This window comes from Eretmochelys imbricata, chromosome 7, assembly GCF_965152235.1.
Source record: "Eretmochelys imbricata isolate rEreImb1 chromosome 7, rEreImb1.hap1, whole genome shotgun sequence".
Classification (NCBI taxonomy): Eukaryota; Metazoa; Chordata; order Testudines; family Cheloniidae; genus Eretmochelys; species Eretmochelys imbricata.
The window spans coordinates 34,407,156-34,428,855 of record NC_135578.1 but is presented as its reverse complement, the minus strand read 5'-3'; the positions used below and the strand labels follow the sequence as shown (position 1 = coordinate 34,428,855).

Below are 21,700 nucleotides of genomic sequence, written 5' to 3'. Positions count from 1 at the left end.
CTTCAGTCCTCCATGAATCAGGCTGGAATCCTAAGGATACAGCCCCCCATTCCTTCTTCCATAGAAGCTGCGCTCAGGACCCAAGGCTGGGGGAGAGAAAAAGGTAGATCTATACCATCTTTGCCTTGATCCCCTGGGCTGCCAGGGACTAGTTCAGTCCCCAACATAAATTAGACAGTCTCAGGATTGCTCTAACGTACACTAGTTACAACAGCTTCAAAGGGCTGTTACACTAGCCAGGGATTGCCAGAGTGCCCTAACTGTAACCCTTCTGCGGGGTATGTCCCCTATGCCAGAGGAAGGAGGATGGGCTAGATCCAGGAAACTCCTAACTGTAGAGCTCCAGCGTGCAAAGGGGACATATTGTGGTTCAGAATCTGATCCACAATCTTTAACTGACTATTGGTAAAGCTGAGTGCATTCCCCCACTATAAAAATGAGTGAACTTCACTTTCACAGAGACAGGCAATAGGGGTTTGTCACAGCGCCACTTCTGCCAATAAAATTATGCTCTCCCAAGTCACTCAACTACAGCAGTACCAGCATGGGCCATCTCCTTGTAATATCTGGGGAAGGTGGAGAGTTTTACTAAAACATGGATGGAGAAATATTTGACTCCTGAAATGCACTAAAGCCCTGACCACACTAGTGTTTGCAAAAGTGTGCCTGAAACCATTTTTGAAACCCAGTTTAACACAACTCGCATCTATATCTAACATGATTACAAACCCTGTGACCACCACATTAAAAACATCCACACCAGGAGGTGGTCTATAGCATGGCTTCCTCTAGTATGGTTATTGACTACCATCTCAAAAAACACTGTCCCAATTTCTGCCAGAAATCTTCTTGACTGTTTTTCAACATTTGCACTAACAAAATGTGACTCGCTATGTGGACAGTACCCCAGGCTCATTCGGAGTTGAACTGTATATGTTCATCTAAGCCCTGCAACCAAAATAATACAAAACATGCTTTTCTCCTGAAAGAACCCTAAATAATGTGAATGCTAAAAGTTATAATAGTGTAAGGGAGAGGAGAAGTGGATCCGTGCAAAACAAGTTCTACCACATTAACCCATTTGTTTGAAGGTCCAGTTGCTGAGTTGTATTGCTAGCATTATCTGGTCGGTATGGCGATAAAAATTTTTTGACTCCTGTGTAAAAATATAGATATGGCTGTAGCTGTTGGCATTGCTCTAATACTTCAACAAATACAAAAGAAACTATCTCTCTAAATTGTTCACTTGGAAACCTACAGAAAAAAATTAAGGACAGGAAAATTATCACAACAATCCAGATCATTAGGGTCAAGGATTTTACAAAAAAAAACGAGGAGTCCCTGTGGCACTTTGGAGACTAACAAATTTATTTGGGCAGGCAGAAAAATGCCAGATTAGCCATCAGAGAATTTAAACAAACCTCATAAATGAGCATAAGTAAAACAAAATTGTAGGATTCATATCTCCAAGAAGCTGCATCAGCTGCTTATGCCACTGCTTTCAACTTGTCAAGCTTAGTAAAGGTATGGATTAGGCTCTAAAGTGGTGCTTTGAAAAGTCTATATTTAGCTACGTTAAGCAGCCCAGAACAGGGGAAGCTACTTACCTTGCTTTATGAAGAGGTATGAAAAGCTACTAATAATGAGGCTAAGGCTTGAGGGCTTGAGTGTATGGAGGGACCTGTTGCTCTTATGGCAACAAAAGTTATTTAAGGAGAATCAAATAGGAAAATAAGAATAATGTACAGCAAACAGGATCAGGCTTCACTCTCACACTGACCCTAGATAAACAGGGTATCTGATGACCTTTCAGTCATGTTGCCTCACAAAGGGGCTAATCAGTTCAACTGATTCACCTAGAGTTAGGGTGACCAGACAGCAAGTGTGAAAAATCAGCAGGGGGTGGGGAGGTAATAGGCGCCTATATAAGACAAAGCCCTGAATATTGGGACATGTAGTCATCCTGCGTAGGGTATAGTTTCTGCACAAGGTGTGCATATTTATATTTACTAAGGCTCAGACTCTGCCACATTCATCCAAGAGTAGTTCCACTAATGAGTAAGAGGGCAGAATCTGGCCCTAAAGTCCCAGAGTGCCTTGCTGCAACGATTCAGACAACCTTTATCCAAACTCTGGGCTACTTTCGGAGCCCCTTCCTCTCACTGAATAGTGCCTTACTCCACAAATAATCCTATTGACATCAACGGAATTATTCATGGGGGAAGGTACTATTCCATATGAACAAAGCCTTCCATTCAAGACATGTAGACACCACCACTCCCTAAAACCTCGTCTACACTATAGAAGGTTAGTTAAAAACGGTTCCCTCCAGTGCTGCCAGCAATTCAGCTGCACTGACTTACCCCATGTAACCTCATTTTGGCTAAAGAACTTGACTGTAGGGATGGGAAACCCAGGTAAATTTCAAAAAGTTTTGCAAAATTAATATGGGTTCATTAACTGCTTTCCCTTTTAACACCTTATTTTTCTCAAGAGCCATGTCATTCTTTAAAAAAAGTGGTTTTCTAGCTAAAAGAAACCCTCTGCTCTGTAGAAGAGTCCCCCTAAAATGTGGACGGCATGAGTGCCTGCTGTGCACTGTATTTATTTTTTCATGAGCGTCTTTTCTTTACCCCCCTGAGTCTTTTTGCACAGTCTCTTTGTATTTGTTTGTCATGCTTCTCCCCCTCCCCCAACTCTCTTAAGAGGAAAACACATTTCGCAGTGCTTGGGTCAAACATTTGACCCCACACATACAGCGATCAAGTGGGTTCAAAGTTAAACAAAGTGAGATCAGATGTAACAAGTGTGGTATGGTAGCAGACTACAGCCAAAGGCCATGCTATAGTGATTTCCACATCAGTCTATTGCTATGGAACCTGGACATGATAGCACCAACACAAAGAACAGTGGCACCCTTGACCTATTATGCATATGAAGAGATGCAAACAAATCATACATGAGAGGTTCTGCAAAGCAACTGCAAATCCGGCACTGAAACAATAGTTATAAAAACGCAGCCAATGCTGAAAACAGCACAGGGAACTCGAATCCTAGCCAATATCCTGCGATCGCAGCAGCTGCCAGCCTCCTCACTGTCTGTTCCCCACTTCCAGAGGCTATGACTGCAAGGGGGCCACAAGCTGGCTTCTCCTTACTCTGTGCAGTTCCGCTCCTTTAACTGCTTGGGATGCTTGCAGCTGAAGTCCAGGAGCTGGTTTTCAAAAAGGATTCAGGGAGGGCGCAGACAGCAGAGTAGCCTCACAAGAAGGTAGATGAGAGTAAGAGAGCAGAGCACTGCTGTTTCCCAGGTTTGGGGAGGGAAGGAAGGGACAAAGCAGTCTCTGAGGTGCTGTTCCTTTAAGGGAACAAGAAGCAACAGAGGGTGCAACAGCAGGAGGTGGAGCTGGGAAGCAGCACTCTGAGCAACAGCAGATTTATTTGACTCATTTGGGTTAGTGGTCTGAGAATCAGTTTTTAAAAGCCTATAGATGCTATGGAACAATATGTTCACTTCTCAGCAGGATTCTCTCAACTCCCAAATCACACACAGAGTACCATGCAGATTACCCTTCTGAAAGAGGCCTTTACAAGTGTGGTACTGTTTGCAATGCAAGGACACCTAGGGTCCACCTAATTATCACACACACAGCCACTTGTGTGTGCAATTAGGCACCTACTACAATTGTGCACACAAACACCATGAGTGCATGCCCTAATAAGGTATTGGTAGATTCCCCAGGCAGTCCCCATTTCTCTGGCTTATGAGCTGTCCCTTGCTACATTTTTGACATAGTGACAATTATGAAGATTTGCAGGACTGGACATGTCCTCCTTTTGGAAGGCACCAGGTTCCCCAGGCAAATGCAGAGAGAGTGAACTTTTAATTGGTGAAGGATCAAGAGGAGGGAAATAAATGCTCCTGCGATGTCCTGAAAAAGAACCTCATTCATTGTGATATTGATATTAACATGTGAGATGCTACAGCAGTAAACATGTCAGTTGGGGACCAAGGAAACATCTGGTGCAGAAAGTTATGATGATGCAAGGCATGCTAGTCAGGCAACAAGACAACAGGGTTCTTCCCAAGCAGAGAGAGAGAATCTTATAAATTCAGCTAAAAATGCTATTCCATTTTCTTGCCCAACTTGTAGAAAAGCCTGCAAAGATGGAAAAGGACATTAACCATCTATGTGTCCAAAACAGTTTCTTGTTAAACCAGTCTCCTTTAGCATGAAGGACAACCAGACTGTGGTGATTTTAATCAAGGCAATTTAAATAAGTGACTTAAATCACTTGATTTAAAAATGTATGTTTAAAGTTTTAAACCATATTGGCACCTTGTAAAACTTGTTTGAAATTTGTGCTACTGCATCTTTCAATTAAAATTTAAATGATGTTATAGGCAGGGTATCTTCTTTGAATTGTACAAAACTGCTGTAGTCAAAAAATAAAACCAAGAAAATTAAGGCCCTGATCCTGCAACCATTTAAGCAGGTACATAACATGCTTAAAGTTAAGCAGATGCAGAAGTGTTGCAGGATCATGGGCTGAAATTGTATTTTAATTAAAAATTTCTCTCTTAATGGTACAAAATCTTAGTCACCTCAAAACAAAATTGCTTCAGTGTTAACAACAAAAAGTTATTAGACTTTCAACGCACTAACAAAACTATTGTGAACTTTTTTATACAGACCCAAATTTTTCAAAAATATTAGCCGAAAGTTAGGCTTCTAAACCCATATTTAGGCACCTACGCATGGGATTTTCAAAAGCACTTAAGTGATTTAGAAGCACAAATCCCATTGACTTCAAACTGCAACCCCATCAGAAGAGTATAGTCTAGCCAAAGCATTTCAGCTTTCCTGACTCGAGGAAGCTCAATGTACTGGAAGGTGATGCTGGTTGCAAATATAGCATGAGTGATTTGCTTGTCAATTTTTTGAGTTTGTGGTGTTTGCACAAGCTGTGGACAGGTCTTTTTCAGCATGGTAGCATTTTAAATGTGAAACTTAATAAAAAAAACCTATGTAAAATCTTATATTCTACTAGAATTCAGAAATATAGACACAAGTAAAAAATGTTAGCAATTTTAGCAACATAAATAAAAAGTCTGAATTTAAAAAATATTTAAATAAAAAACCCTGATTTTTTTTAAACAAATTCATATTTTTATTCACCCTTAGGACAATTCTTGGTAACAAAACCTGCAAAGCTACATTACATTTTAGAGCTTTTAGCACAGAAGCGGGGCCTTTAAAGTAGTCTTATTACCTCACCCCCATTCTAATAAAGCAATCTAGTAAAGAAATAGTGCGACTTCTTAGGACGCTCACAGCTCACTTTTGAACCGGATATTCAGAACACACTTACATGTGTCATTTTCACCTGTTCACTTTCAGATGTGATCAGTCTCTTCTGATAAGTATTCTATTACACTCTAGTATTCCCTGGTACCAATATTTGTCAAATAGTTTATTTGACAATTTGGGGGGGATTTTTTGTCACGTATATTATTTAACTAGCTCTATAAGATGATCAGGCAGTATTCACTGCATCACTTGTTGAATAAAGTGTTCACGATTTTTTAATTTGACTAGCATAAGATGTATAAATCAATACAAGCCTCCTGGGTCTGTATTCTGCTAATTTAATTAAAAACTTATTTTTAACTCTTTTCTGCTTTACCAAAATAGGACAAAAGGCCTAGAGACTTTTAACGCTGCCCTAGAGCAGGCACTTCACTCTTGTATTTCACAGAACTCAAAAAATTTGTGTGTCTTGTTCTCACACTGACTCAGCTCCCACCCCCAAGTAGTAACACTGAGGGTGCTCCAGCCTCAGACCTTGGGAATAACCCAGCACGACACTGGTGGGTAGTAACACAATAATACTTTGCAGTTCAATAGCAGCTTTCATCCAAGATTTCAGAGTTGCTCTACGAACATCAATCAATCCTCACAGCCACATCCTGGTTAGGTATGTATTACCCTCAGCTTATGGACAGGGAAACTGAGACACAAAGACGCAACAGTACAAAGCAAGGCCCCAGTTCTGCCATCAACGTTAATAAAAATCAGTGACAAAGCCGCAAGTGTGCGCTCACGGAGTCTGGATTCCCAGAAAACCCAGGAGATGGAAAGGTGGTGGTGTCAGACAACGTTCCAGCTTACTTTTTTTTTTTTCTTTTTAAACTGTGTGTGGAACAAATGACTGCCAGAGTCAAGTTTAAAACCTCTGAATGCAGCTTTTCCCACCCTCTGCCCTCCCCCTCATCCTCTCTCCGACTCACCCCCTTAGCTCCATTCGACCTTTCCTCTCCCATTCACTGACTCCCTCTCCAGCATCATTCTGGATTTCTCCTTCAAACTCTTCATTCATCCTCCACTCACTTCCTCTCCCTCTTTCAGTGCCCCATTCCCTCTCTCTGCCCTACTCTTACCTTGGGGGAGCTAGGGAGGGCACCTAGAGGTGTATTTGCCCAGAGTCAGCAGATTGAGACCCATTTTCCCGTCTGCTGCAGCAGGAGGCACTGTTCTCAGGCCTGGCTAGTTTATATGGTAGTGAAGGCAGCACACATGGGTAGGCTGCTCAGGGCCTGGTGCTGGCTCCCTAGCAGCGGGAGGGCTACGGGGCCATTCTGAGCAGCAGAGACTGAGCCCTGTATGATGCATGCCTGAGAGCTGAGGACACAGCTTCTCACCACATGGTTTAGAAAAGTGATAGCAAAACAGACACGTGTGGTATTTTTATTCCTAGTAAAGGTGGTGATCCATAATTCACCTGAACTCCCCTCCTATCTAATAACAACACAGGATCTAAAGGCACAATGTCCCTGCAAGACATTTATCATTCACTGGGCAACAGTGTTCTTCCTTTCGCATGTAGCTAATGTGAAAGGTAGGATACTCTTGCCAACAAAGGTAGGGCTTTGTTGGAACACCACACCTATCCCAATTTCAGAAGCCTCCACCTGAGCTATAATAAGAGTGGAGAGAAATCAGGATTTCTCAGAAGTAGAAAGAATCATGATTTATCCTCCCATGTTTTATGGTTATCCAGCACTGCCACATCTACTTGATCAAACTTTTATTACTTTTTGATCAGATCTGACACTGTATGCAATTTCAGCAAAACTGAAGCATTTACTTGAATGCCTAGTCAGCCTAGGGAAAGCTCTAACTTGCTCAGATGCAGAACTTTTTCAGAAGGGCTTGCTTTTTTATCCAGTTTACCAGACAGGTTGACACACTGATTCTCACGTGACCAAATGATGACATCTGCAAGTGCTTTAACCATATGTCAAATACCATAACGGAGGCAAGTGATGTTATAGAATGGAATGAAGAATGAGGATGGGAGAATAGAAAATCCAAACTATGGCCCAATTCAGCAGACTATTTAAGCACATGTTAATTTTAAGTGCATAAGCAAGCCCATTGACTTAACTGCTTTGCTGAATCAGGCCTAAATAAGAGCGAACTCTGAATATACCAAGTAATCAATATTCCATTTAATTGGAAGGGGTATACACGGAACAGATGAGCCAGTGTAGGGAGAAAATACATTTGGAGGTACAGATTTCAGCAACTCCCTCATTTCAAAACAAACTCTATCCCCTGAATCCACCTATCAATGTTTGTGCTAGACAGCTGCTTCAACGACCTGCTAGAACAGAGCCATGTAAAGCACATAAAATCTGTAATATCCAAGTCTCCTACGTGCTAATCAAAACCAAAACTGACAGGCAGGATTTCCAAGAGTTAGCATATTAGGTTCAATGTCCAGGTGCCCTCTACAGTCTGATATTTTTAAGATTCTAATGCCATTGCCATCTGCTGCTTCGTCTTTTTGCACCAAGTGCTGAACTCTGACCATGCACTCCCCGTCCCTTGCACCTGACAGGGCAGCAGTCCTTGGACTGGTTTGGCGAACATTCCAGGGGAGAACAGAATGCATCCAGGGTCACCCTGATATCCTGTTACTTTCAATGGACCATCAATGGGATCATGGCAGCACATCAGCAAACCCAGAGAACCCGGACCAGGAGGTGTGGAGATAAAAATAAACTATTTCATAGTACTGAGTACGGGATTAGGAGCCAGGAGTTTCTACCCTGTTTTACAGCAACTCCCCCGCGTGGTCCCAAGCAAATTACTTAACCTCTTTGACTCAGCTTCCCCATCAACAAAACAATGGTACTTGCCTGCCTGCCTCAAAGGGCACTGTGCAGATTAATTCATTAATATTTGTGTAGGGCTTTGAGGAGAAGCTCTAGGTAAATGCTCAGTGGTGCAACTGAATAGTGCTCTTTTAATTGCTTTTCTTTAGTGTGTGGGCTCCATTGTTTGGAATACTCTTGTAGGAGTTTGTAAATAAAACATTTTGTCCTTTTCTATTGCACAAATCCTCAGATTTTCAGAAGATTTCCAGCAGCTGCATGATCTGGCCCTTGGTTCATGTAGGGACAGAGCCTCCTTCATTGCTCATTGGACCCATCAAATGATGTCAGCATCAGTCTGTGTTAACCAGGTATATGTTACTGTATAGCCAGCAGAGAGAGAAGCAAACGTTGCTTTTTTAATAGCTGTTTATTTTCTGTAGTCTCAGCAATAATAGCAACTTTAAAACATACATATTCAGTATTTAGAACTCGGAGGATTTCCCCCAAATCAGATTATAAGATCTTTCAGGCAGTTCATTTTTCTGTTTTAAAAACTTTGACTATGCCTCTTTGAGCGGAGAATTTTATAATATAGTAAAGGGGCTGGAGGGAAAAACAGCACAATATATAACTAACGTGGATTATTTGTTGCTATGCAGTGTCTAAGGGAGTATACATTAAGGCGTATCAACCTCAGACCGGGTCTGCGCTGTGGACATTTCCAGAAAAATTCCCACCAATGTATAGAGTGATCCAGGTGAGCCAGTGTTAGCACAAGCAGGAAGCATGATGGAGACAGGGCTCTGGCAGCCGGACCTGCTTTTACCTCCATTTTAGTTAAACCTGCTGAAAGCAAGTCTAAGCAAAATGGTGGTTAAAAGCATGTCCCATCTACCTTGCTGGCATATTTCCTACACAAGGAATATGTTTTTGAGCTAAACAGCCATGGTCCAAATCCTGGGAGGTACCAAGCACCATTAAAGTCACTGAAGTCAATGGGAATTGTAGGTGTACCGTTAAAAAGTACTCCTTGTCTCTAGCACACGCTCTAGAAGGTAGGCACGTATTGTTTGCATAAAGAGGCACAACGTTATTGCTACTGCAGTTTGCTCCTGGTAAATACAGGTGTGTGTTACAAAACATATTCAGAAAGTAAAGCTAGTCAGAATGCAGCAGCCTGCTTGGTAAATGGAGCATCGCAGCGTGAGAACATTCAAGTGGTGCTTTGTAAGCTGCACTGGCTGCCTGCAGGTTTCCGAGTGGAATTTAAGGTGCTGGCGTTGACCTACCAAGCCCTCAACAGCCTGGGACTTACTCATGGGAGAGACCGCCTCTCTCCCTGTGACATACAACCAAAGCTGATTGAGCAGGGGGGAGCTTTTCCTTTGGCATATGCTCCCCCTTCTGTTGACTCTTCAAGCACCCTGTAAGACTCATTTTGGAGGGAGCTGTTGGGGAAGGAAATGCTGGCCATGGGGGAATGTTTAACAGAGGTGGGGGAATAGGGATATTGATTCATTTTTATTTTATCTGCACTCTGTGATTCACTGGGGATTTTGAGTGGTAGCCGTGTTAGTCTGTCTCAGCAAAAACAACGAAGAGTACTTGTGGCACCTTAGAGACTAACAAATTTATTTGGGCATAAGCTTTCGTGGGCTAAAACCCACTTCATCAGCTGCATGGAGTGGAAAATACAGTAGGAAGATATATATATACAGAGTACATCATGTATACATATACTATATATATATACATATATATTCCTACTGTATTTTCCACTCCATGCAGCTGATGAAGTGGGTTTTAGTCCACGAAAGCTTATGCCCAAATAAATTTGCTAGTCTCTAAGGTGCCACAAGTACTCCTGGTTGTTTTTACTGGGGATTTTGTTATGCATTACAGGGTTGCTGCCATCTTTCTTTTATGTTTGCAACTGTGCTTTAAGCTGACTGTCAGAGATGCCTGAAGTATAAGATAACTTCCCCTTTTCATTTTAGAAAAGTAACTTACCAAAAAGCCATATCACAGTTCTGTACAGAAATGGAAGCTGGCGTGAATGACAGTGAGGAGCTGCTTGCGCGGCTTCTTCCTAGACATATTCCTTTTAGCCAGTTGTACAAGTTGTCCTATCTTGGATATACTTTATTCTTTGGATGACTGTACCACCTTTTTTAAAAAAAAAACTTGCTCATAATTGTGGCATGTGACAGAGAATTAGCCCTTTGGGAGGCAGCATGATTCACTTGACCTCTATAAAACTATTTGCGAGACTAGGTGAAATCAGGACCTTCCTGAAAAACAAATGTTACAACCAAGTTAAGCTATTTGAAGAATTATTTTAAAATTGCAAAATGGGATCTAACAAATCACATTATCTAAACTGATCTATCTGTGGCATTGGTACAGACCTCATAAACTACAGTATGCAGGCACTAAAATACACTCTGTATCTATCCGTGTATCCTGAATAAAGACATACCAAGGAAGATCTAAATATTAAGCTCCTGAGACCCAGTGATCTGAAATGCCAAACAGCTTGAAAGAACACCCAGCTGCTCTTACTGATTTTCTAAAAATGATAACCCACGAGAAGCAGTGTCTACAGCAAAAATCACAATAATAATTTTGAAAAACATGGGTTGAGTGTTTCTCAGCAGGAGCGATACAAGCCACGAGGAGAGTTAAAATAACAGCGGATACAGGATCAAAACACTGACGCCAACAAGCCCTTGAATTTCATGTTTTATGTAGTCAACAACATCTATGTTGTTCAAACCTGAATCATAAAACCAGCTAAAAAAAAAGTCCACCGCTTCCAGCTTATAAAGGTCCACAGCAAATAAAGTCTTAGCACGCATTTCAAACCGGGCCCAGCCCCTTTTCCCAAGGGGTCTGTCTCCCCTCTTCTAATTCAAGGACTCTTCTACTCAACCTATGAACGCAGCTTTCAGCCCTTTCCCATCTCTCCCCTCAGCCCTCCTGGACTCCTTTGGGTTGCTCCCTGCTCCTTCCCAGGCCTCCCTGACCAGGAGTCTTTCCCTGCTCTTGCTCTCAGCAGGACTTCCCAGACCTTCCTACCTGGATTCTGCCACTGGCTCACAGTGTCCAAGTGGCCCTCCAGACCCAAGCCCTCCGGTCAAAGGTCTCCACAGGACCCACCTGCTCTCTGAAGCAGCTTCCTTTTCCTGCTTCCTTCTGGCTCTTCACAGAGACCAGCTGACCTGCATTAGGCCTCATGGAGAGGTTGTTAATGAGGCACAGTTGGGCTGGACCTGTTCCCTCTCAAACTGCCAAGTCTACCCTGTGACAGGCCCTAAGTGACTTAGGAGCCTAATGTCTTGTCTACACATTTAGTTCTCGGTCAGCAGGGGTATGACTCTACCCACATGAGCCTGCTGGATGGCCCCTGCTGACGCGTCTGTGCTTTGATCTAGTCCTTTTTGAAAGAGGGCTTCAGAAGTGACTTAGGCTCAATATGCCATAAGTGACTTAGATTCTTCTGAATCGTCTGTTTGCTGGATGGGAATTTAAAATGCTTTATGTTTTCCACTACTTATATTTTTTGCCTCTGAAAAGAAGATATTAGAATAAAAACATCCTCTCTTCCCTCCTCCCCCAGGAAAGCTGAAAATGGGCGATAAATATACATGGAAGATGGTTCAGTGACAGTTTTCTCTCCAAGTTAAATGAAAAAGAGTAAAATTTTCAAAAGCATGAAAATGATTTAGGAACCTACTTCCCATCTTCAGCAGTTCATGGGAACTTAGCAGCCTAAATCCCATTGACATAAACTCAATATTATCCTCTCAATATTCTTGTTATCTATATAAATATCCAAAAGCTGTTTGATTCTTGACATCAATGCCATCCTGTGGCAATGAGTCACACAGGCTAATTGCAACACTGTGCAAAAAGTGTTTCCTTTGATCGGTTTTGAATTTGCCACCATTCAATTTCAAAGAACACTCCCTTGTTCTTGTGTTATGAGACAGGGAGAAAATTCCAGTTTATAAAGACATCTTTATTAGGTTTTTCTTTTTACAATGTATTGTATTGTTTCCATCTAATATAAGCTCCCCTGCAAAAGGCCGTTTGTGGCATAAATGTTCTCACAGGAGACTCAGTGATGGAGCTCTCTGCTTAAGGCTGTGCAAAGAGACAATCCTAACCCTTCTAGCTGTTTTGTAAAGCCAAGGTGCTGTACAGGTCAGGCCTCTTTAACCTAGTAGCTTCCATCCCTCCTATTATGTCTTTTGGAATGGAGTGAAATGAAAAGGACTTACCGTATATACTCGTTCATAAGCTGAATTTTTTTAGTAAAAAAGGGAAGCATCAGAGAAGGGGGTCGGCTTATGAACGGGTATAAAGAGGGAGAGGTGAGACAAAGCCCCTCGCCCCAACAGAGGGGGCAAGGGGAGGCAGCACAGCCAGCAGAGCTAAAAGGGAAGAGGCAGGGCCAGAGTCTCTCCTCTTCTAGCCAGGCTGCTCTCCCCCCAGCCTCCGAAGCAGCTGCAGCTCTGGGGCTGGCAAGCTGCAGTTGTGCCACCTGGCCTTGCGAAGCACGCTGCGGCCATGCCGCTCAGCCCCGCCCGCCGGAACATGCTGCGGCCACGCCACCTGCTCTGGCCCGCTAGAGCAGCTCTGGCCAGGCCAGAGACATCCTCCCCTGGCCCGCCCCAGCTAAGGTGGGAAGGGATGGGATGGGGAGAGTGTGGGGGTCCCAGGCTAGGGGTGGGGTCATGTGGAGGGGTGGTCACAGGGGTTACTCCCCTGACTCCCAGCTTCTCCCCCCTCCCCCCCCCGGCAAATTTCCCCAACAGTTACTGTCCCAGCCAATCAGGGTAAGCAGCTGGTGGGCCAGGACACTTTGTTTACTTAGATTTACCTCTGTGCCTGCGGACACTCGAAGTAAACAAACCATCTCGGCCTGCCAGCTGCTTATCCTGATGGCCCGGGAGCCAAAGTTTGCCGACTCCGGAATTATAGGGTCGGCTTATGAATGGGTCATAAAAATTTTCCATTTTTACTTACCCATCTTGGGTGGGTCGGCTTGTAAACGAACTGGCTTATGATCAAGTATATACGGTATTCTGATCCTAATGAAGAGCTTAGTTGGTAAATTTCCTAACGTCTTAACAGCAGAAGTTTCTCAGGCCCTGATACTACAAATCTCTCCTTATGGATGCTGTTCCATGGATTAGGCACTACTCCCATGAGTAAAGATTACTAATGTAATTCATAGTTTACAGACTAGGGGCCTTGATACTTAATAAAGCATAGCACTGGTTTGCTTTAATTTTTCATTTTTGAATGAACAATTAGTAATTTAACGTATGAGCCGGATTCTGGCTCCTGTGCTGGCCCCTTTGGGCTGCTCCAATGGCACAAAGGGATTGGAAAATTGCCCTAACTGGGGAATTCCAGGCTGGCACAGAACCAGGCTCCATAACAAGTAATAAGAATAATATATCTCAAAAAGATCTCAAAAGCAAGATTAATTTAATTTACCCATCTTGAACAAATGCATAGTTCTTGCAGCTGGTGAACTGCTGCGAATCATCCCCTTTACATATTTAATGTACAGATAAGAAGACCAGAGCCCTTGTGGGCTGTTATAAAAAAAAATTATCCATTTCAATCAGTACAATTGTTAATTAATGTAATTACTAGATTCACTGGTCCCAGCACTTGGATATGGACGAGAAGTGCACAATGCAACTCAGGAGGGGATGCAGAAGTGGCTCAAACCAACCTCTACGCTCCTCTGAACATGGGCTCGCTGTTCACTTGGCCAGTCTTCTGGCTAAGTTAGAGCAACCTGAAAGTTGATCTAAATTACACTGATTGCCAATAGCCCCAGCGGGGAACAGCAGCAACTGGGAATAACTAAAGCCCAAAGAAACCCCAGATACTCTCCATTTTCCCTGGTGATGCCCCCTCTACTGGCTGCACAGCTGTTACACCACTAGATGTATGCTTTGTGATTCTTCTATAATGGGCTAACCTGGCTTTTGATCTAATTTGCACACACAATGCAATATAAACTGGCTTCAGTGCAGACAAGGATGGGGGCCTTTATTTTCAGTCTAGATGACTGAAATGCTAGGGCCTCAAATCCTTGATCTGGATGCTCACGTTGGCACTAAGGTCCCCAAATGCCAGCTTTCAGTGCCAATTTGACTGCCAAAATGAAAGATTTGTCCTCAAGATTGAAAACTGGACTTCCCGTTAACAAGTTAAACTTTAAAAGTCAGTGTTTACATTTAAATTTAAGATGGTTTTTCCCCATTATAACAAAACATCCAGGCTGCAGGTTCATAATTGTATTTACTGATTTTGTTTTGTAGGTTTTTTTCTCCTCAGTCATCTCAAGATTATTTCTCCATTGCTGCAGCTGCCTCAGACTTGAATACCAATCAACACATGGTCCACACATTCCAGTTGAGCCTGTTATTTCTCCTTTATAACCCTACTCCCTTTTCACTACAGGAGCCAGTCAATATCGCTGTTCTTACCCAGTTAGCACAAAGTCTCTCTTAAGAAGAGCAGAGTAAATATTTACTTGCATAAAAATATGATTTTGCAGATAATGTGTTAACACCCTCCCTCTATGTTTAATTCCTGTGAACGTTCTAGCAAATGAGTTTAGTAGCAGGAAAATTCAGTGAAACAGTTCACTTTAGATGAATATTAGACAATGTCCCTGGAAAGCAAATTTTTAGATTTGAGTTTTTGCACAAGAAGCCTGACACAAAGCACATCCATGCAATCACAGTTCACAAACATACTATATGACCAGCAAAATGTGTCTGATCAAACTAACCAGTGTACCTTGAACTATGACTATCCCGGAACTAGTATTTGCAAACAAAGAACAGATCAGGATTTAGTCCCAGAAATTATTCTGCAAATAATTTTTAATAATGAATAAATCTAAGAAAATGATAAACTGTTCACAAAAAACCTGCAAACAGTAACAGAGGCTAAATTCATCTAAGTTATTTGATATGAATTATTTGTTCAGCTCTACCTCTAAGAACACCAGTGCTGCCCACTCATTAACAACTCACAACATCTATGCAGAACACAGAAACTAGTACTCTTCTGTGACGTGAATCTCTTTCACCCTTCCTACATTAAAGATTGAATTGACTCCCCTCCTGCTGTGCACCCAAAGTTCTAGTCTTTAACCAGAAAAAGAGTATTGTAAAGATCAATGTCTGGTATTTTTATTGGACACAAACACAGGCATTCTGAAGCTCTATGAGAAAAACAACTTCTTTCATGGGCACTGCAGAAAGCCATCCTCCATTCAACGGGGAGAGTTCAGTGTCTAATTCAAAAGCGGAAATGCTGATAGTACACATCCACAGAACTGCCTGGGACACAGGTGTCTTCCTCCTCATTTCAACATGTTAGTGGCCACTGATTCTTCACTGCTGTAGCCTCCTATGTTCCTCCAAACAGCCATTCCAATCAGAAGGACAAAAAATTCTCAAAAACCAGGTCTGGCACAGGGACAGATGGTCTTATCTAGCAATGCATCCTAATAAACCATTTCACTCAATAGCTCCTACAGTTACTAAAGTCCTGATTCAGATTTTAATTCAGGCAAAGTTTCTCTTGAAACCAGCTTCAAAGTTATTTTTCCTGAGTAAGGAAGTGAATAAAAATGATGTATAAGGACTTCAGCAGTTGTACCTGCATGTTTAATGTCTGGATATTACAGCAATTTCTTATTCCATGCAAACAAAGATATACAGTTCTGCTTTTTTTCAAGACAGCAGTAAATAGGTCAGGAGAACAACAGATGTAATCTCTCTCTTACCCTTTCCTTTAAATGAAACGTATCACTTTCTGAAAAGGAAAAAAATGACACCAAAGAAACAGAAAACACAAGCAGAAAAAAATATTCTTAAAAATTTGCATAAACAAATTGGGGAAAACATGTTCATTCTACAATAGTGGGTCCTCTCACAGCAGCGTAAAAACCATAGCAATTCACATTACACTCTGAGGTATGTGTTTCTTAAAGTGCTCTGTTTTTCAGAGGCCGAATACCTATCGTGATGCAGGAGTTGCTATGGTACAATAGAAACAATACAATTTTCAGCTTCTGAAGTGGTGGAAAAGTAGTGTTATAATGCATTGCAGAATGTAAATTCACAAAGAAAATGCAATACTCTGGACCAATTTCTGCTTTCAGATGTACTGACTTCAAAGGAAACCCCTCCATGGATCTGAGAGAGGAATTTGGAACGATTTGTATCTTATTAATTAAAGGGACTTAAATATGAATAATGAAATTAAAAGAAAAAATCCTATTCTGAGACTGGTTAAAAGAACTTCTTACGTCATATTGGAGTACATCTCAAATATCAACAGACCTATCCCACTTCTCCTCATCATCAGACACATTATTCCTTCTGAAATCTTTTTTCCCTCTCAGGTGTCAAGAGACCGTTCTGTCTCCACCCTTAATTAAAGGGACTATAAATCTAAACATTCTCTCTTGAATTTAGCCCCTGATTCAGTGGAACCATTTTTTTTTCTTTTCAATTTCATTGTAAGGCACCCTCAGTTCACGGGACACAACATCATGGGCCATATTCTGTGCATGGTGAAGAAGACAATGGCAGACTCTGTCAAATATCTGATCTGGCCCCACATTATAGCAAAGATGATTAAAAAAAAGATTAACCCCTCATAGCCCTAAACCTCCACAAAACAAACAAAAACACCCTTAGTCGCAAGCAGAGTTTTAACCATCAATAGGAAGAAATGCCAGAGACTCATTGAAGTCCGCTCGGCACTTCACTATTGTTACTCATTTTACATGGAAGGCGCTCAGATATCATGATGATGGGTGGCAGTGTAAAAGCCTGAGATTTAGATAGATGGATTAAACGGTTTACTGCAATTTATCTAGGGCCTGGTCCAACGGAAAGACCCTCACTGACCTCACTATGCATTGGATTGGCCTCTAGGTCTAGAGCCCAGGACCCACGATTCGCTGATTAAACTCTAATTTTTTTTAAGTTATTAAGCTTTTAAGCAGTAGTGACAAAATGACCCGTTTTTTCTGACAAGTTTAAACAAGGGCATCAAATGACTGCTGGAGAAGTAAGTTTTCATTGCAAAAAAAAAAACCCAAAAATAACCCAAATCCTGAGTCTTTTGCCCTTTTCCTTAAAAATCTCAAAACATAACCCAATTCCTAGGAAAGTTCTTCAGTGGAAATTGTAGTTAACGGGACAAGCTGTTTGTAAATCAAGACACAATCAAAGAAAAAAATCTTCTTACACTTTTTGGCTACATCCTAGCTAAAATAACAGAGTGGGAGACAATGAAGCTAAGTGGATTCATGTACACAATGCAGGGATTTCTCCCCACTGGCTGCTCCTCAAGTGCTCCAATACCCCTCCTTCAGGCCTTAGTGTTCCCTTCATGGGGGGCATCGGAGCACTGCAGAGAGTCTGGGTGGGGGGGGAGGAGGAGATTCAGCATGGTGCTGCAGTGGAGAAAGGGGATGCCAGCAGAACAAGGGGAGGGGGCAGTGGAGAAAGGAGGGGAGAACGGCAGCTGAGAAGGGGTAAGTCGAGAAGAGAAGTGTGGAAGGGGCAGCAGAGCAGAGTGGGCTAGAAAAGGGAAGCAAAACAGGTGGCTTCAGCAGAGTTTACAACAAAGCAATAGGTGCCGTAACTGTTTTTGATTATTGTCTCTGGCAAATGAAACCACACATTTCAAACACCACAGTGCAGTATCGCAGCAGAATCAAACTTCGTCACTGGCATCAGATTAAGAACAAAGTAACAACTATGCTGCATTACCCCAGTTCTGTCAGTTGGGCCTTGGTTTAAAATAAACATTTAGCCACATACGTTCAAAAGCAAATCTTGTATTGAGTTTGTCTCTATCTGAAAGCAAACAACACTGTATATACAAGAAATCAGAAAAATATCACTCCATAACCATGCTCAGAGTTATTTGTGGGAAAAGCCAGAGTTTATCTACCTGGCATGGTAGTTTAAGTTCTCCAGAAAGCTCTGAAACATGAATGATTCATGCCAAGTTCAGAGCAACTGGTGAGAAGGGAGGATCGCTGCAAAATGACAGAGAAGCCATGTAACACTGAAAAGTAAATTATTATTATTAGACTTTCCATAGCCCCTGGGTGCCCTAGTCATGGACCAAGGTCCCATTGTGCAAGGTGCTGTACAAACACAGACCAAACAGATGGTCCTAATTACAGATATTTTTGCTTTAGTCTTGTAAGTGCCTCAACAAATGGAAAATTCTTTGATAAAGTGAAGCGAAGGGTGCATGGCTGTAAATTCAAGGCTATATTCTTACAAGAACTTTGGAGCTAAAGAAACTACTTTTAAGCAAGCAGATAATTGAGAGGTAAACTTACAAGAAACTAAAACACTGGAAAGTATGAACATTCAGTTAAAAGAGTGAATTATAAAATAAAAATAGTGAAAACAATAAAAATCGATGCAAGCATCTCATTGGACCATCTCATCCAGACGACTCCAGTAAACTGTGTCTTTTCTCTCCCCCTCTTTTATTTTTACTTTTTTGCTATAAAGTGACAGATTGTTTTTTTAGATTCTCAAGCACTCTATTTTTAGGATATTATAAATTCATGATCCCCTTTGTCCAATTCATGTAACATTTGGTAAAAAAAATTCCACCTTACGCCCAAAATTGAGACCTATATTTGTGTATTTTAAAAGAGGAGTGAAAAATCCGGCTTTTAATTGCAATTCAGCTGCAACTTTCAGTTTGGAGCAGCTAGTACCACTGCCTAATGCATTACAGATTTAAAAGAAAAGGAGTACTTGTGGCACCTTAGAGACTAACAAATTTATTAGAGCATAAGCTTTCATGAGCTACAGCTCACTTCATCGGATGCATACAGTGGAAAATATAGTGGGGAGACTAACACGGCTGCTACTCTGAAACCTGTCATTATGCAAGATTTAAAAGAGTTAGTGAAATTTGCCAGTTCGAATTTTCAAATTGACAGAGTTTGTGCAAAATGGCAGAAAGAATCAACTGATCGGTTTAAAGTGGAAGGCATCAGAGCTCCAAGAATAAAGCATCATAAAAGTCAGCTATTGTTAAGCAGAGTCCCAAGTCCTGCCATCCCACAGTACATAGCTCTCCCATTGACTTCACACTGGACTTCAGTGAGAGCTTTGTTTGACAGTTTATAGGCTTTGGGTCCTAAATTACAGCATTTTCCTATTGAATCCCCTTGCATAGGAGGTGGTATTCTCCGGGGGCCAAACCCTGAAATCTTTATTTAGGGTCCAACTGTGCCCCCACAGCTTTACATGTCTGTGTAGTGCGGGCTGGGGAAGGAAGGAAGCAGCTCCCCTTCACCTTTGCATGGCCCATATAAGAGAGGCCCCAGAACTGCCTTGGGTGGTACAGAGTAACTCCCCGAAGGAGGGGGGTGGGAGTAGGTACAACAATTGTTCCACCCCGCTGTGCACTAGGCAACCCCAAGTGGGTAATATATTGCAGCCCATAACGGGGGTCACAGAGTGACCCCTCCAAGTCCCTGAAGCAGAATGCCTTCTGCTGCTTGCTTGGGGTACATGGCTCTGCACTGCCACTTTATTATGGGCGCTGTGCTGTTAGCACAATCTAGCCCTTAGAATTTACTCCACCTTACTTAGGCAAAACACTCATTAACTTCATTTGTCTTCCTCTAACTTCAGTGGAACTGAGCCCCAGATTCATGGACACTGGATCTGAGCCCTAGATTAATGAAACCTGGATGCAAACGGCTTGTAATGAGCATGTTGCCAATTTTTATGTCATAAAATCAAACACTTTGTGGGAGGGAAAAAAGAAGGAAAAGAATGATGACAGGACCAAGTTTCAGATAGGTTTTGTTTCTTAAAATTCAGTTGTTCTGTCAGCAGTAAGCAATCAAATGATAAAAGCAAAGAAATGCACCATAAAACAATGGTGGGTTCTTTCAGTATTTTCCTGTTGTGCCCTTTTGTACCATCATTTGTTGTCATTTCTTGAGTCGTTTATTTAGTCTAAGCCCTTTATCTTGGTATTGGATCCAGAGAGGTGAACCCTGAGCCTGCACAGGAACCTATGGGCCTAAGAATTCACCCACAGGGAACCAACTGCCAGATCAGGACCTTAAATTCCAAATTGCTCAGAACAGGGACTTTGAGCCCGTTAAACTTACAGCAGAGTTGTTACAAACAGAATTTGGCCTCTTGTGTTTTATTTCCTTGTAAAGTCCCATGCACACCTATGACATTTCATGTAAAATAGAGAAACCCACTTAGATATTGGGGTACCCCCACATGCAAGAACCATAATTCAGAGGTGCAGCACAGTAACACAGAGCATGTGTGTCATTTAGCCATATTTGATTATATCTACATGATAATTTTAGTGCTTATAAATGATACTGGATTGACAGCCCTTACGACAAATGTCCTCTGTCCACAGAACAGGTACAGTACAAACAGCAGAAGCTAATTTATCTCCACCTTGATTAGAGAAACTCCCTCTAGGGTTCATTCTCCATTTGGTCTTTAGCCCCTATGCTGAGCTACTAACAAGGTTGCCAATTAGTGTCAAATGTGATAGTGTTTTCTGTGACGCAAACACCTGACAGCTAGGAACTGGACTGAGACCAGCACCTCACATCACTGTCTGTAAACAGCTTGATGTTCGTGGGTTGGAAACTGCATATGCTCAATGCCCCTGTGCCACTTATAAAAATGTACAGCTGGTGAATTTGTATTTCTCCTTGTTTTCAATAATAAGGTTAAAGTCTCTTCACAGAGCTTTGGATTTCTTTTTCCCCTTTAGGAGATTTGTGGTTTTAACAGCACTAATTTCTATTTGCCAACCTTGTCCTTTTAAACGAGGATGTTCATTAAATTAATGTTAAGCAATGAGCGCTAAAATTAGGACACATTTAAAATACAGTACATCTGAATCAAAGACTATCCAAGATGTTCCCTTTCTTATTAAGAAGTAATTTGAAGGAAGACTTACTCCTTAATTTAAGATGGATTTTTCCCCCCTCCCCACAAAAAATAAAAAGAAAGAAGAAGAAGTTCATTTATGCAATGTACGGGCTGAAGCAATACAGCACACGCTGACTAGTTCCTGCTATTTTACAAATTCATTGTAGTGAAAAGCTTCTCCTTAGCTATCATATTAATACTTAGGAGGCCATGCAGAGCACAATGCATGTGTAATTTTCTGGGGCGGGTGACAGTAAATGAAGTAAAACAAAGAAAAAACACAACCGTGGGTTGGGTATAACTAAAGGATGATTATTTAGGAAAAGAGAACAAGATGGCAATTTGATGAGACATTCCCCGGTTTAGAGCTGTTGTAGTTTACTCTATTTCACGAAGGGCACAAACTAATTGAGGAAACACTTTTTTGGACTAGAGTGCCCTCAAAAGGTCTTAATGACAATGAGAAAGAATAAGTATACCTTGGCCTTTACCGCTACATGAAAAGGGTTGAATTCATCCG

General features: G+C 41.7%; 1 protein-coding gene across 1 annotated transcript in view; it reads right to left on the bottom strand.

Annotated features, from left to right (window-relative positions):
* PHF2 (PHD finger protein 2) overlaps positions 1 to 21,700 on the bottom strand; it is a 143,512-nt gene that overhangs the window by 70,070 nt on the left and 51,742 nt on the right. The window lies entirely within an intron of this gene.